This window comes from Hyperoodon ampullatus (assembly GCF_949752795.1).
Source record: "Hyperoodon ampullatus genome assembly, contig: scaffold_370, whole genome shotgun sequence".
NCBI classification, from domain to species: domain Eukaryota; kingdom Metazoa; phylum Chordata; class Mammalia; order Artiodactyla; family Ziphiidae; genus Hyperoodon; species Hyperoodon ampullatus.
Genome location: NW_027640745.1, coordinates 238109 through 254905, shown reverse-complemented (window position 1 = coordinate 254905; position 16797 = coordinate 238109). Strand labels below are relative to the sequence as shown.

The 16797-nt window shown below is 43.2% G+C and overlaps 1 long non-coding RNA gene across 3 annotated transcripts in view; it reads right to left on the bottom strand.

Annotated features, from left to right (window-relative positions):
* The window catches only part of LOC307070061, a 74500-nt gene extending 57948 nt beyond the window's left edge, over nucleotides 1-16552 (bottom strand). Inside the window, exons 1-2 of one of the 3 annotated variants that reach the window (XR_013811523.1) lie at nucleotides 16228-16552; nucleotides 3246-3357 (exon numbers count right to left, since the gene is read on the bottom strand). This is a non-coding gene — a long non-coding RNA (uncharacterized lncRNA). The remainder of the gene's footprint in view (nucleotides 1-3245; nucleotides 3358-16227) is intronic. The other 2 variants (XR_013811524.1, XR_013811525.1) reach the window with 2 other exon arrangements.
* Nucleotides 16553-16797: the final 245 nt, after the last annotated feature.

Genomic DNA, 16797 nt, shown 5'->3' with positions numbered 1-16797 from the left:
TACACCTGGGTTCCTATTCTGCTTTAATAATATACTGATGTACTGTTATAGCTTATTACATTGTTTTAAACTACTGAAATCTGGAGTGTTTTGATATTGGATACGGACATTTCTTTCCTCATTCCAACTTTCCCCTACTTTAAAAAATCTGCTTTATGGCGATAAATCCCTCTTGATCACAATGACTTTTTAAATATTTGTTGCTGGAATCTATTTGCTAATATGAGTTCGAACTTAAGATCTTAAAAGAAATGTGCTTCTATTTACTTTTTGGGTAAATTTCCATATCTCATTTTTGTATTAGGACTCTTCTAGCTTTTTTAATACATTGGAAAATAACTGATGTCTTTCTAAGGTGTATATCTTTGATTATATTTTCTAATTTCATAAAGCTACTTGTATTCTCTACTCAAATTGAAGTAAATATTGGCTGCATATAACTTATCAATAATCAGCCATTTTGTCCAGATTTTCAAATGTGTTGGTAAAAAGCTACCACAGTATTCTTTTGTAATAAAAAAAATTCTCTCTGTTTTATAACGAGTCCCATCTCTATCATATTTGCCAAATATTGCTTATTTTACTGTTCTTTCTAAAGGACAAGGTTTTGGTTTTACTTGCCAAGTTGACTGCTTTTCTTCTCTATTTTTGACTTTGCTCTTGATGAATTTTGTCCTTCCACTCTTTTGCATTTACCTTGTTCTTTTTCTACGACTCCTGTCCAATTCCTGTAGCTTCAAGAGCCATTTTCAACAACTCAACCAGCTCTGCCGGCTGTGTCGTGGCCACTTCATCATGTGCCATTAAAGCTTCATCTCCTACACTGGGTGAAGATTCAGCAGCCTTATTTTGCTTTCAAAATTGTTCTATGGCCTTGGATCCTTCTTCTTCTCCTAAATTACCACTATCATCAGGGAAAATTCTAGTGGTCCTCATGCTGCTTACAAGGCTTGCCTTTCCTCCCGTTTCATAATAAAAGAAAAAACATTTCCACCCTTTTTTTGATGTTGATGGAAAATTTAGCAACACTTCTTTGCACTGTATTCAAATCCTGAAATATAAGCAAGCCTGCATGCATACAGTTTCACTGAAATGTCATAATTTTAAACTATGTATGACCATGAACAATGTCTTTTCCAAATACTCCATGCTCCCCCTTTCTTCCTAGGTGTTCGGAGTTTTTCATTCCTACAACATCTTTTACACATGGTCAATTTGTGTCATAAGCTCTTTCTCCCTCCCACTTCTCAGTCTATATCCAAAGGAAACATCATCATTATTTGAAGAGATATCTGTACTCCCATGTTCATTGTAGCATTATTCACAAGAGCCAAGGTATGGAAACAACCTAAGTGTCCATAGTAGACTAATGGATAAAGGAAATATGGTATATATATATGCAATGGAATGTTATTCAACCTTAAGAAAGAAGAAAATCCTATCATTTAAGACAACATGGATAAAACTGGAGGACACTATGCTAAATGAAATAAGACAAGGACAAACAGTGCATGATGTCACTTATATGTGGAGTCTAAAAAAATAACTAAATAAATCAACTCTTCCTTCCCTGGACATTTTCCTCAGCAGAATCTAGCAGCCTCTACTATGAGTCTCATCTTTTTTTTTATCGTTTGTACCATATCACAACCTCAGGGAACCTATGTATTTATGGATGTATATCTACATTATAGTGCACAGTTGTTCCTTGTCTTTGTAATTCATTCCTTCCACTTCTGGCATAAGAACCTCATCCTTCCTTTGGAGAAGTCCATGTGATTCAGGTAGGCTGTGTGTCTGCTCCCTAGGCTGTTTGACTTGAGCCTGGCTAGACACAGTGTTTTACATATACTCCATATGTCTTATGCATTTGTCTCTGTTTTCCATCCTTTTCCCTCAAAATTTCAGTGTAGTTATTTTTTAAATGACATTTGTAATCCTTTCTTTTGTTTGACTAAGGTACTGTTCAACTGATCTTCTGAGTGCTTAATTTCAGCTTTTTTAATTCTACAATTTTCCTTTGATTGCATTTCACAGATCATTTTTGCTTAAACTGTATAGGTTGTCCTTTTTTTAATACATTAATCATAATTTTAAATAATAGTTTAAATAATAATTTAAGTTTAAATAATAATATAATTTACTTTCCGTATTATTTGAAGTGTACAATTTGATCTGTTACGCATCTACCACCACAATCAATTGTAAAACTTTCATCCACCCCCCAAAGAAAAAGAATCTATTATAAGTCACTCACTCCCCCACTTCTCCAAACCCTAGGCAGCCACTAATATACTTTGTCTCTACAGATTTGCCTAGTCTGGACATTGTATACAAATGGAATCATACAATTACTTAGCATGTTTTCAAGGTTCACCCATGTTGTAGCATGTATCAGTACTTGATTTCTTTTTATGGCTGAATAATATTCCATGGTGTGGATATTACTGCGTTTCATTGATCATTCACAGTAAATGGCCATTTGGGTTATTTCCACTTTGGGGCTCTTATGAATAATGCTGCTGTGGTTGGATTTACGTGCAAGTTTTGTATGCAGGTCTAGATTTGTTTTACAAATTAATAGACTATTTTGGAGCTGTTTCCAGTTTACAGAAAAATTAAGCAGAAAGGACAGAGTTCTCATACTTCCTTACCTCTCAACCCAGTTTCCCCTATTATTAACATCTTACAGTAGGGTAATATATTTGTTATAGTTAATGAACCAATTGATACATTATTACTAACTAATGTTCATGCTTTACTTGAGACTTCACTCTTTGTTTTGTACATTATATGATTTTTTTTTTTTTTTTTTTGCTGTACGTGGGCCTCTCACTGCTGTGGCCTCTCCCGTTGTGGAGCACAGGCTCCAGATGTGCAGGCTCAGCGGCCATGGCTCACGGGCCCAGCCGCTCCATGGCATGTGGGATCTTCCCGGACCGGGGCACAAACCCGTGTCCCCTGCATCAGCAGGCAGACTCTCAACCACTGCGCCACCAAGGGAAGCCCCATTATATGATTTCTGACAAATGTGCAATAACCTGTATCCACCATTACAGAACCATACACAGGAATTTCTCTGCCATTAAAATTCCGGGCTTCATCCATCCTTTTCTCCCTCCCCACAACCTCTGGCAACCACTGACCTTTTGATTGTCTCCACACTTTGCCTTTTCCTAAATTTCAAATAGCTGCAATCATATAATATGCATGGAGCCTTTGCAGATTGGCATTGTTTCACTTACCAATATGCATTTAAGCTTCTTCCATGTCTTTTCATGGCTTCACAGCCTTTTCTTTTTATTGCTGAATGCTATTCCTTTGTACGGATATACCACAGTTTGTTCATCCATTCACCTATTGAAAAACATCTTGGTTGATTTCAGGTTTTGGCAATTATGAAAGAAACTGTTATAAACATCCATGTGCAGGTTTTTATGCAGACATAACTTTTCAGTTCCCATGGGTAAATACCAAAGAGCATGATTACTAGATCACTGTATGGTAAAGGTACGTTTATTTTGTAAGAAACTGCCAAGTATCCCGCTAGCCACAAATGAGAATTCCAATTATTCTGCATCATCACCAACTTCGGTATTTCAGTTTTGGGATTTTAGCCATTTAAATAGGTGTGTAGTGGTATCTCATTATTGTTCTAATTCAAAATTCACTAATGACATGGAATGTGTAGCATCTTTTCATATGCTTATTTGCCATGTGTCTATTTTCTTTGTTTAACCATAGTAGTTTTGTTGTTGTTGCTGTTTTTTAACCAAGGCCTGCTAACTCTTGTCCTCCTGTGTCTCTTTATATTGTCTTTTTTCTTTCTTTCTTTTTTCTTTTTTTGAACTTTTCATCATTTAGTCTTTTTCCTGGTATGTCCAATTATTTTTATATTAAAATTGGGCTTAATTTAACTTATTTTAGGAAACTATAAAGATACCTCCACATTCTGGATGTTGTTATCTTTCTCTTGAAAAGATTTACTTTGGCCCATGGCAGACAGTTACTATAGGGACTGGTAACCTTAGTCCATTCTCAGTTTCAGCTCATTCACAGCCGTTTTTCAGTCTGTGTAAAGGTTGGTCTATTTCTGTCTTGTCCTTCCTCTACGGGTGTTGCCCTTTGGGATTACCATGTGAAAGTTTGCATTCTCCCTATTCCCAACTACCCTTGTATTTGTTAGGCTTTAAATGTAATGGTTCCCGCAGCCCTGTGAGACTAAAGATACACTTAGCTTGTCATTCCATTAGTTGTTGCCTTTAGCTTGAGCTGTTGCCCTTTGGCTTCTGTGGTCAGAGTCTTTTGAACTCCATGGTTTTTCAGCTCCTAGGCTGTAAGATTTGAATCAGCAAATGCCCAAAGGAGAAAAGCTGCACCAAATGTCAAGCTTGCATCTGTGTTTCCCTTCTCTCCACAACTTGGCCCACATGTCTTGGTGTCTCTAACATTCAGATGCCAGCGAACAGATGTTTTCTTACTTTATCCAGCTTTTCTAAAATTTCTTTAGACTTCACCTGATCTTATGTTATTATTGAACTATCATCTCAATTACCCCTAGGAAGAAAATTTACAATTTTATGTTTTATTTTTTCATTTTCTATATTACCTCAGTTACTGTAGAGACCTTTTACCTGATTGTTCAGTCTAGTTCCTGTGTTACCAGTAAGATGGAGATAAGGTGGAGGTTAAGAAGACTGGGGGGAAATCACTGATGAATGATATGTCTCGTTCTTTTTGTTTTTCCTCTCCTTATTTATTACTCTGGCAGCCTACATCTGCCTTTCTTCATTTGACCCAGTTGCCCAAATAAGAAACCCACTCTGGCAAAGACCTGACTTTACTCTCATCAATGTCTGCATGTTAGGATTAGCTAGATGATGAACACCATGCCAAAGTTCTTTGTGTGAGACTTTTGCAGACTTTTGTTAGCCCTTTAGTTTGCCTCTTGCCAACGCTGCTCAGATTGTTGAGGTTTTCTAAGATTCTGTAGGTCAAACCTCTCTACCTGCATACCAGATGAGCCCTTCCCTCTTTTCTGACCTCACTTGTGGGAGGTTAGCCCCCGGTTTTTCTTTTTCCCCATCCAATCATAATTGTTCATGAATTCCAAAAAGCCCTCAAAGTATCTGTCGTCCCTTTCTCTCTTCTCTTTTTTATCAACACTGTTAAATATTAACCATATATTTGCATACCTCTTTCTTACTTACAGTGGAATACTGGTAGGCTTGATCATTAAGTCTGAGCCCCACCAAACTAGGACTCATACAACACTCTCCTCCAGGCCAAAACTTTTGATATCCACTGTTTTTTTTAATACTATCTTATATGTATCTAAATTTGTAATGATTTAGTTAATTCCTGAGTTATGTGACAATAAGAAATCAGTCAAATTAGCACTACAGAAAGTGCAGCTTAGACCTAGGGACCAGAACCAAGGACCACAAAAACCTGTGAACCAATAAGTTTCACTTGTACTTTATGTTTAACAACTGCTGAGGGTGAATGGGAAGTGAGGGAAAAAGAGTTTAACTTCACATCACAGAAACTTGCACTAAAATGAAGAGGAAAATGACCCAGTTCCTGGTTCAAGTCACTATAATCTGCTTCAATAAATAATAACAGCACACAAGGAAAACAAACACTCTATGATAGGAACAATGGATAATTAATTACCAGATCAGGGAGGACAGATTACACTTGCTATGGGATTTCATTAAAGAAGGATTCCAAAAAGTACTGGCTTCTTCTGAGAAGACTTCTCAGAACAGGTAGCATTTAAACTGAGTCTTGAACAAGTATATAGAGGGTAGGGAACAGGCCTTCCGGGCAGGGAACAGGCACAGTGTCAGGAATGGCACAAAGGCCTTATGGAATAGGGGACAAAACTGGCTGAACACAGGAGTGCTACGTGTTGGGGAATATGGGGGAAGGCTGGCTGAGGTTGGTTAAATGAAACATAATTAGACGGAAGAGAAAGTAGGTGGAAAGACACATGGAAGACTGTGGAAAGCCCCTAAAGATGGAGGTCAGCATAATAATATGAAGAACTCAGTGGTACTTTGACACTGTATGAATGTCTAGGTTTAAAAAATCAGGAAAACATAATAAAAGAATAAACTACTGATATAATGATATGTAACCAGAGGCCAGATACCAAAGAATACACACTGTGTCTTTCCATGTATGTCATATATGGTGATAGAGGTCAGCTTAGGTGTTGCCCTGGGAGAGAATGGAACAGAGAACCGTGTAGGGTGTTAGAAATATTTTATAATATCTTGATCTGGTGTTGGATACATGGGTGCATAGAGATGTAAAAATTCAGTTATTAGCAATGCAGTTAACCTACTAGAGTTTTTTTTTAATGTATGCGTACATTAAAAAAAACTCTAGTAGGTTAATTAGGCTGTCAGTTGTATGAAGTAAATTTTGGTCAAGGTAGCCAAGGCAGTAATGCAGTAATAAGTTATAAATGTGCTCACTGTGCTCTAGAATGTCACAATTGGAATACAAGAAATATGTGTAAGAAAAAAGACAAATATTCAATATTGATGGTTGGATGAGCTGAATAAATTAGATCACTCTACTTTCAATTTAAGAACTTGGCCAGTGTTTGGATACCTTTGAACAAAGAAAAAAAGAAACACAATTCTTATTACGCATATGCTATGTATCAATCCCTGACTTATATTTTGACACATATAAACATGGGAAATATTGCACCTTGTAACTGAGACAATGAAGATGAGTGAGGTAGCTGGTTTTGACACTAGAGGCTGAGAAAACCATCAGCTCATAATCGTAAGAAGTCTTAAGTCCGAGGAAAAGAATCAAGAGGAAATAGTGGTAAGTGCCAGGAGCTTCTGGAAACTACATCAGAGATGAAGACCCCAGGATTGTTGAGCTTTCTAAGAGTCCTAATGACTCAGGTAAAAACAGAAGGCTTAAAACTGAATCCTGGGGATATATGTATGCATACAGCTGATTCACTTTGTTATACAGCAGGAACTAACACAACACTATAAAGCAATTATACTCCAATAAAGATGTAAAAAACAAAACAAAAAAACTGACTCCTGCAAAGTAACAATTGTTAGGACAAACAGTAAAGAATTCTAAGAAAAATAATCACATGCCTGTCCCAACAGAGAAATATCCTAAGCTCCATCTCACCATTTCTCCGATTGGCCTTTCACAAAATACAGTCCCATCAGCTGAATATAGGTTTGTCAAGTAACTGTGAGTAAGACTGAATTAAACAAAAATAAATCAATTCCTTCCTCCAAAACTTTTCAGAGTATGTAATGTAACAAAGTGAAACTTGAATTTCATGTCGGGATGTAGAGTACAGCTCTTCCCAAATGCTTCTGTCTTGTAACTACATTAACATCATCTAAAACCAGTGTTCTGCAGGACAGAGATTGTGAAACACTGCTCTCACCATGTAAGATATCAAGTCTTTCTGAAAATCCATTCTTCCTTCTGCCCTTTCTCGTGTTGTCCCTGTCACCTGGAATGTCTGTCCTAAGCTCCACCTGCCAAAACCCTACCCATTTTTAGGATCCAAGAGATAATAAAAGGCTCACATTACTGAAAGGCAGAGAAAGAAATCCCTTCCTAGGGATCTACATTTCCTTCCTAGGGAAAAGAAAAATTGTAAAGTATACCACAGTGACCTTAAGTCTATGAATGTAACTATGTTGTGTTACTTTGAGTTCTGTAAAAGTCAATGTGCTACAATATACATGGATATGAATGTTTGATCGCTTACAAGTAGAACTTGCTGATAACTTTCATCATGAGCGAGGTTAATGATTAAGGGAGCCATTGTATTTGGCTCAGCCCTTATAACTAGGGAATATTAAAACTGGAAAGGTCCCTAGATATTAGCAAATCTATCCACCTCATATTCTAAGTAAGGAAACTGAGACCTTCATAGATTGGATATTTATATTAACAAAGGAAAAGGATATAAGATTGGCAGAACTACCTTTTAGATTAAGAATTTTGAGATTTTTATAGACTACTAGGACATTATGTCCACTGATATTGAGACAATGTGTTTCTTAGTCATCATTTTCTATTGCACTGACCAAGCGAGGTGGCAGTCAGTAGTTGTACAAAGGGAAAAAGAAAACTTTAGGAACTCCCAATTTATATACGCAGGGAAATTCATCATTCATGTTATTTAAGCTAACTGGATGCAGTTTATCAGCTACATTGAGGAATGGTGAAGTGAAGTGTCTATACAATTAACATGTTAGTTTGTGTCATGACCTCCCTGTTGTTCAAGTGAGTTAACGGTTAGCACTCAACTAGGCACTTAAGAGTCCATTATAAATCTGGACTAAACGTTTATTTGTGGCATCTTTATTCTTCTTTGGTGCCCTTAGGCAGAATTAGCCCTTTTATGTTTTGATAAATTCAAGTATTAAACAGGGCTAAGGTTTCACAAGTTCTTTGGCCTAAACATGGGGGTAAGGGAGACCAATGAGCTGGAGTACTTCTAGATTTAAGAATGGTCAGATTGAGGAAGAAGAGTCTTATGCCAGAGGTGAAAGAAGACTGATTATAATTACCTATTTTTAAAAATTCCAACCTTTTTCAATGTTCTAAAGTGATCAGGAAATACATGGGTATGCTAGGAAGTAAGGGAGTCAAGCAACAATATTCTCTAAGAGTTTGTGGATGGCAATGAAGAGGAAAGGAAGATAGAGACAATCCTAGAAAAGGTTTTGGTTGGCCATAATAATGAAGTCAGAAGGAGAAGAAGAAGGAGAAGAAGAAGAAGAAGAATGACACATGCAATGGGAAGGAGAAAGCAAGAATAGAGAAGCAAAAGGGAGAGTAGAAAAATGAGACAAATGTGGAGAAGGAAATGAGGAAGAAAACTGGTGAAAGAAGGAAGCACTGATGGTAGACCACTTGACACTCAAACATTAACACGATGCACATTTAAGATGTGTCATCAATGGCCATGGTCATTACCCTCAAATAGTTTACAGTACGTGTTTCAGAGACATTTATAAATTGAAAATGCCATTAAAATAAGTGCCAGGGTATAAGTATTCATGGAATTGTATGGGAGAATAAAAAGCCCCCCGTCAAAGAGCCTTCTGAGACATCGGAAAAAAAGGAAAAACCTAAAAAGCATAAGACTCTTCCGATTTTCATTTCCAATGACACATCCCAATCTTGATGATCAATCAGCGATTTAAATACCAACTATAAACCCAGTATTTTATGAGCTGCTATGCAGTATACTACACTAGAGCAATAGAACAGAGAGGACCTCAAACCCTCTGTTCCCTCAAATTGAAAGGCACGCTTCCTGACCCCTCCAGACCACTACTGGACACAGGGAACACACACTAATGTTTCAGGACCCCAACCAGCAGTCACCTGCTTTGTGATTACTTCCATGACACACCCTCACCAACACCACTGACTTTCCTGCTCCTACGGGACATGACATATATTTCCTATTTTAACACATACCACAATGCATTATGATTGCAGGTAGATGTTCTAACAACTTGAAAGAGAATGATGACTTTTTTCTCTTTACATCTCGTTATTTCCCTACTCATAATATTTCTTGAAGAGAAACCATAAAAATATAAACAAACACAAAAAACAGATAATATACAAAACGTGTGCTTTGCACCTTAACACAAACTTAAGTAAAATTAGTTCTGACAGTATCCAGAATGACAAACTTCCATGGTACAAATGAGAATGGACCAAGGTTTGAGCAGGTACAGGAGACAATCCAGGCATGAACACCACAAAGGAAAGGTAGACAGGAAGTAACATGGTGTGTAGGAAATCACGAGGCCAGTCTGATGGGAAGAGACTTAAACAAGACTGAAACTCACTTTCTAAACCTCCATCTCCAACTGGACAATTCGCAAGACACAGGTGCACCAAAGTGGCCCAATATTCAATCCCTTTAATGGCGAGGAACAGTTTAAAATTTTATGGCTTTAGTTTGCCAAAAAGCAACTATCAAATGTTGGCAGGACACAATGAAGGCTTACCTTTGTTAACATAGTTAAGTCTCTCTCTCTCACAACTAGCCCACTTGGATCCACGTTCCTTAGCACACCCGACGCACTTACACAGCATTGATGAGCTTTACACAACTGGAAGGTCACATCTTTATTTCTTATTGCAGGAACACAACATCTGGAAACTTTATTTCTATTGGAAGCTAAAGCAAAATTATTGTAAAGTGAGTCATTTAAACCATACATTTTATCACCGTTAAAATGCATCTGCTCTGTGCTAAGGATTAGAAATGACTCCTGTCCTTAAAGCCTCATTAAGGACGAAGATCTATAAACTCAAAATTTCAATCACATGAGATAAAGAACCATAACCTTTAAGCACAGAAGTGCCTATGGAGGCCAAAAGTTATAGCTAAGTGACGGCTTCATGATAACCCTGAAGTACAGTCGAGAAAGATGAGGCTATGCAGAGGTGGAGTAGGAGGTGCATTAACTGCAGAGGGAACATCTGTGAAAAGACACTCGAGCCTGACACCTGCTGGGCACTGTAAATACTGCAGGTGGGGATGACTAAAGACCAGGGGTCCAAGTGTGAGAAGAGACAGAAATAAAAATAGAGATGTTGGCCCAAGCAAGCCTGGGAGAGAGCATGGCTTGTATCCCACAGGTGATGAGGCCTGGGGCTACCACTGGCTGAGTAAGGGTGCCTCCGCTGATTAGAAAAAGGCGCTCCGCTGCTGAAGGACCAATTAGATAAAGGGAGTGATCACAAAAAGCTCCCCTTCCTCAGGGCCAAAGAGCCCCAGGAGGCTTGGCAAAGCACAGTTCAGATTACAGGCCTCTGTGCAGAGCACATGCTGCGCGGCTAGTATGCACTAACTCTGTGTGGGCAAGCCATTAGCAGCATTATTTTAGGCATATCTTGTCATGTTAGAAGATCACTCAACCCGAGTAGGCAGATGAACTTAGAGGCACTGAGACCAGGGGCCGCAAAACCACCCAGCAGTTTCTACCATAGTCGGGGCAAAATGTAATGTGGATGAAGAAGCAAATTTAGGAGGAGGCCAAAATTTACAAGATAGACCCACTGGATGCAAGACATAAAGAAAGTTCAGTGAAGGAACTCTGAAGAGAATGGGCTCTGCATTTTTCTTACAATCAATGTAAAATATTAGGCAAAATTAAGTACAGTGGCTTTTAAGGTCCCTTCCAGCTCTAATTTCTTTTGATTTCTAACTTATTACTCTGGTTAAGTAAAGTCCCTTCAGAGCTACAGAACAGTTCCTACACCTGAATGGGATGCAAAGAATAATCTGACTTCTCTTCACCAGGGGATGAGTTGAACTGTCCTTGCAGAAGAGGTAACACATGGTGAGAACCCCAGATCCTAGAAAAGGGCCAGGTACACGATGAGTACTCAGCTTTTTGAAAACAAATGAACAATCATTTCCTCTCCTACATCTTCACACCCTTTCTCTGCTGGCTGCTTTCTTTCAGCTTATAAACTTCCTCAATATACCCACTTCAAAAGCCCTCAGACCTATGATTCTTTGGATCTTGTTGTGGGTAACCTAAGTCTCTCCCATGCCTTCAAACACCTCTCCTCACCAAAAGCCCAGATCTGAACCTTGGGCCCAGACCTGTCTACCAGGCCCCTCTAAAGCACTGAAGATGAAGTAAGATCCTCTCGCCACCCCCAATACCTTCCTACTGTGCTCTGTATCTCTCAAAAAGATGCAGCTGTAAACTGTCACCCACGCTTGCTGCCCTCCCTTTTCTAACTGGTCACCAGGCCTCACCCATTCTCTCTCAGATCTGCAAAATCCAGTCCCACCTTTTATAACTTAAGTGGGAACCTTAGATTACAATTCACCCTGCACCCAATCAAGTGCCTTGCACATGGAGGTCCGAGTGAGTCTCTAAACCACAAGTCCATCTCACTGTTCTTTAGGGTTTCCCACAGCCTTCAGGATAAACATCTAAACTTCTGACAGGACAAACAAGGCCCCCTTCTCTTGGGCCCCACTAAGTTTCCAGTATCAACTCTCATTTCTTTCCCAAACCCTGAGTTCCAGTCCTATACCTTAGTTTTGCCATATTTTCTTATATTTCTCAAACTTTGACACACACTGCTCCCTCCTGCCACCCCAGGACCATCTACAAATCCTTAGAAAGGATGGCACCTCCTCCAAGAAGCCTACCCTGAACTTTCCCTTCCAAGATTCTGTGCTCTGCAAAGGGGAAAGATCGGGGGGAGGAATCCATTAGGAGTTTGGCATTAACATATACACACGACTCTGTATCAAATAGATAATCAACAAGGACCTACTGCATAGCACAGGGAACTCTACTCCATAGCCTGTAACAAACTGTGCGGGAAAAGAATCTGAAAAAGAATGGATATATGAATAACTAAACCACTTTGCTGTACACCTGAAACTAACACAATATTGTACATCAACTAACCTCCAATATAAAATAATAATTAAATTTAAAAAAAAGATTCTATGCTCTGCAGCACCAGAACTCACTTCTTCCACAGCACTGACTACTGTGCTTGTGTTTACCTGCCGCCCAGTAGAAGGGGAGATTACCTAGGGCAGAAGCATCGTCTCCAGCAGCCCTTGGTTCTGACAACTCATTCAAGTGCCAGGCTACTTTACACACATAACCTGCTTAATTACTTCTAAGAACCCACAGAAAGAGTGGTTTTTAATGTCATTTTACAAGTGTGGGGATTGCAGTTCAAAAGTAACCTGCCCAGGCCACAGACAGCATAAGCCCTGGAATTCAAACCCTAAGCTGCCTTCACACCAGTGCTCTTTCCACTATATGATACGACTACTGAAAAACAGATTTTTTTTCCTGAACCCTGTTTTAATGGAAAGGAAATGAAGCTGGGATATACCAATTTCCTAATCGCTTTGGCGTGTACCAGGCAAAGTCATTCAACAGACCAGGTAACATCTGTGGAACAATGAACGATGCTCCAAACTGTCCTAAGTGTTCTACATTGTAGGGTCTGCAAACATTAACACAGTGCGACCTTGTAACCTCCAGAGAGAGTGAGTCCTGTTCAGCCCATGCTACAGATGAGAACACTGAGACCTAGAAGCCTTAAGGCACTCGGCCGGGGTCACCGAGCCGGCAGGAGTCCTAGGCCGCACGCCCCATCCAGCGCACACACACCCGGGCACTGGGCACCGGTTCTAGTGCCCACCCTCCACCTTGCACCATCTAAAACCCCGCTTCGCAGCGCCCACATGAGAGCCCCTGGAAGCGGGAAGTACAAAGCTGTCTCAAACAGATGAACCAGTTTGCAGGGCAGAAGTTGAGACACAGATGTAGAGAACAAACGTATGGACACCAAGGGAGGAAAGCCGCGGGGGGGTGGGGATGGTGGTGTGCTGAGCTGGGCGAGTCGGATTGACATGTATACACTGATGTGTATAAAATTGATGACTAAGAAGAACATGCTGTATAAAAAAATAAAGTAAAATTCAAAAATCAAAAGAAAGAAGAATACTGTCTACTGTCCTCCACGCCCCCTGGAACACTCACTGTAAATATCCAGGAGGTGCTTGCAGAATGAATGAATCAATGAACAAACAAGCTCACTCATTTCAAACGTGCAGTCACATACGTAATCTGACCTTCCGAGAAGTTAAGCTTCTGGAAGGAGCCCATTTTCTTAATGTATTCAGCATCGAGTCATCACAGAATATGAACTCTTATAAAGTACTGCCCCCTCACTTCCCATCAGAGAGCAAAATTCCTCAGCAGGGAAATGGGAGGGTAGCAGACATTACCCGCAAACTTTAGGAAGGCTGCGGCTCGCTGAGCACTTCACTAGGGCCCCTGACCGCCTGCCTGGTAGTAGGACAGACACACCAGGAACGGCTGCTGACCGGCAGAAAGAGCGCCCGGCCACGCAGGCAGCACACCCCGCACCCTGCCAAGCGAGGTCCGGCCAGCAAGGGAAAGACGCTCTCCACTGCAGAACCGCCCACCACTAGAAAGCCAGGTCCTGCCAGGGCCTGGACACACGAGGCCTTCCTTACAAGGGTTACAAATCTGTGGCCTTGCTCTGCCTCGAATAAAAGACAGTGACGGGGACAACGTGACCATCTCCAGATGAACTTCCAACTTCGTTTCAAGTGCCTGGGTGCTGGGTCACAGTGGATTTCTCAACTCTTCCAATATTCAAAAATATCAATTTCTAAGATGCAGGAGGGTTGTTAAACATACACTTAGCACAGACCCCAGTCCCACTCCTGAGTATTTTCTCAAGTGAGGTAAAAACCCAAGTTCACATGGAAAACTGCCCTGGGATGTTTACAGCAGCTTTATTCCTGATCCCCTCAAAAGTGGAAACATCCCACAAGTCCTGCCACCCGCAGGCGAATGGACAAACAGAAAATGGAATACAACACAGCCAGAAAAAGGAGTGGCTTCTCATACCCGCAACAACAGGGATGACGGACTTCCCTGGTGGTCCAGTGGCTAAGACTCCGCGCTCCCAATGCAGGGGGCCCGGGGTCCATCCCTGCTCAGGGAACTAGATCCCCCACGCCGTAACTAAAACATACTGCACGCGGCAATGAAGATCCCATGTGCCGCAACGAAGACCCGGCACAGCCAAGTAAATAACTAACTAAATAAATATTTAAAACAACAACAACAAAAAAACAAACCCGGGAGGAATCTCGCATAGGTTTTGCTGAGCCAAAGCAGCCAGAATCAAAAAGCTACATGCTGTTGTTCCGTTTATCTGACTTTCTGGAAAAGCCAAAACCTTAGGGACAGAGAGGAGATTAGTGGCCAAGAGGCTAGAGGGTCACCCTGGCGCCAAAGGGCAGCAAATGGGATGACAGGATTGCTCTGCCGCCTGATGGCGATCAAAACTACAACTGTGCACTACAAGTGAACTATGCTTCACGGCTACTAAGGACACACAAATTATTACATTTTGAAAAATGCGCCGGCCAGCCATCCCGTGCATGACAAGTGCAGTAAGAGGGGCGGGGAGGCGAGGCAAGTGGATCAGCTGGAGTTCTGAAGGTTCTCCCCACTTTCAGTTTCCCTCCCCTGGCATGTCTCCCCGCCCGGCCCACTGCTGCTCAGGCCGCCCAACCGGGCCACCCGGAGTTACCCAACCGGAAAAGCCAGAGCCCAGGCTCAGCCACGCCTCCAGGCACAGGAAGGGCAAAAATAGAAAGCGCCAGTGCGCAGTGGAGGGCTGGAAACCCTCGGACCTCAGATAACTGCGGAGAACCGGGCCTCGGAGTCAACATCGGCTCCCAGGCGGTCCCAGCGTCCCAACCCCGACCCCGGTCGCAACACAGTTTCCACAAAACTGACACACGCGGAGCCCGCGCGAGGGGCGGGTCGCGCGGGCTTCCCCGCCGGGTCGCCTGGAGGCCGGTCCCCCGCAAGCTGAGCGCACGAAAGGGCGCCCCAAAGGCGCCGGCCCAAGGCGCCCGCTGCGCTTTCCCTCCGGAAGGTGGGCTGCGGGGCCCAAGCGTAAACCCTGAGACAAGGTACACGCACACCACGCCGCCACAGGGGACGAGAGGCCGGGCGCCCACCTGGCCGGACACCCTGCATTTCTGGAATCACCGGACTTCTGTGTAAATTTCCCTTTGGCGTGTCATTTTCCAAAGGCCACTCAAGATCAGGGGACGGAACGCCTCCTCTCCAAGTGTCCTGCCAGCCCACCCACTCAACATCAGAGGGACAAAATGCCTAACTAAAACAAAACAAAACAGAAACACAAAAAACTGGAGAGAGGGAGGAAAGGGTGCCCTCAAAAATAAAAAAAACCTAAGCACGTTGACAGCGCTAAGAATAAACTACCAGGAAACAGAATCCCTACATGTCAGATCCTGAAGTACAGAAGGGCAAGCCCGCCGGCAGTCCAGGCCCGGGGGGACCTGGGTCCCCAGCCCTACAGAGCCAACCGCAGACCGGCTCGGGCGCCCCTCGGAAGCGCGGGGTCCCCGCGCCCGAGTCTGCGCCCCCGGCCGGCGCCGGCTCCCCTCTGCCCACCCTGCGCGCGGGGGCTGGAAACGGCCGCGGAGAACCACGGCGCGGGGGGAAGGGGGGCTCCAAAGAAGGTCTGGCGACTCGAGTCGCTCCGTTTCTCGGTGGGCTCAGCGCGCGCCGTGGGGGAAGAGGGGCGGGGGTCCGGGAGGAGGGGACGGGTGGCACTTACGTAGACCTGCAGCGGCCACAGGCAGACGGCGGGCTCGGCCCCCACGAGCGACTCCAGCCTCAGCTCCAGCTTCTCCCCTATGTCTTCGCGCGCGGCCCCCGCACCGTGCTAGTCTGGCGGTTGGGGGAGGGGCGCGGCGCCGCCGGTGAGGGCGGGGCAAACGGGCAGGCGGGCGGCTGAGGGGAGGGGGCCTGGCCTGGGCCTCAGCCGCCACCGCCGCCGCGCTCCCGTCCGGCCCCCGGTTCCCTCTTTGTGGTCACAGGCCTGGGGCCTCCAGCGCTGCTGCGAACTCGGGCCGGCGTGAGGCGAGCACAGTGAGCCGGGGGCTGGGGCGAACCACTCACGGCACGCGCGGCCCACCCCGTGAACTCGCCCGCTCTCGCGACGCACGCACGCACGCACGCACGTCTTCGGCTGACCCCGGCCACCCCCACCGGCCCGAAGTGGGGACCCGAGGAGAGCCCTCGGGGCCTGGGGTGGCGGGTTCGACTCCCGCCCTTGACGTACCGTGACACACACACACACACCCCTCCCCCCCAATAAGAAGACTATAATTCCTCATTAAATATG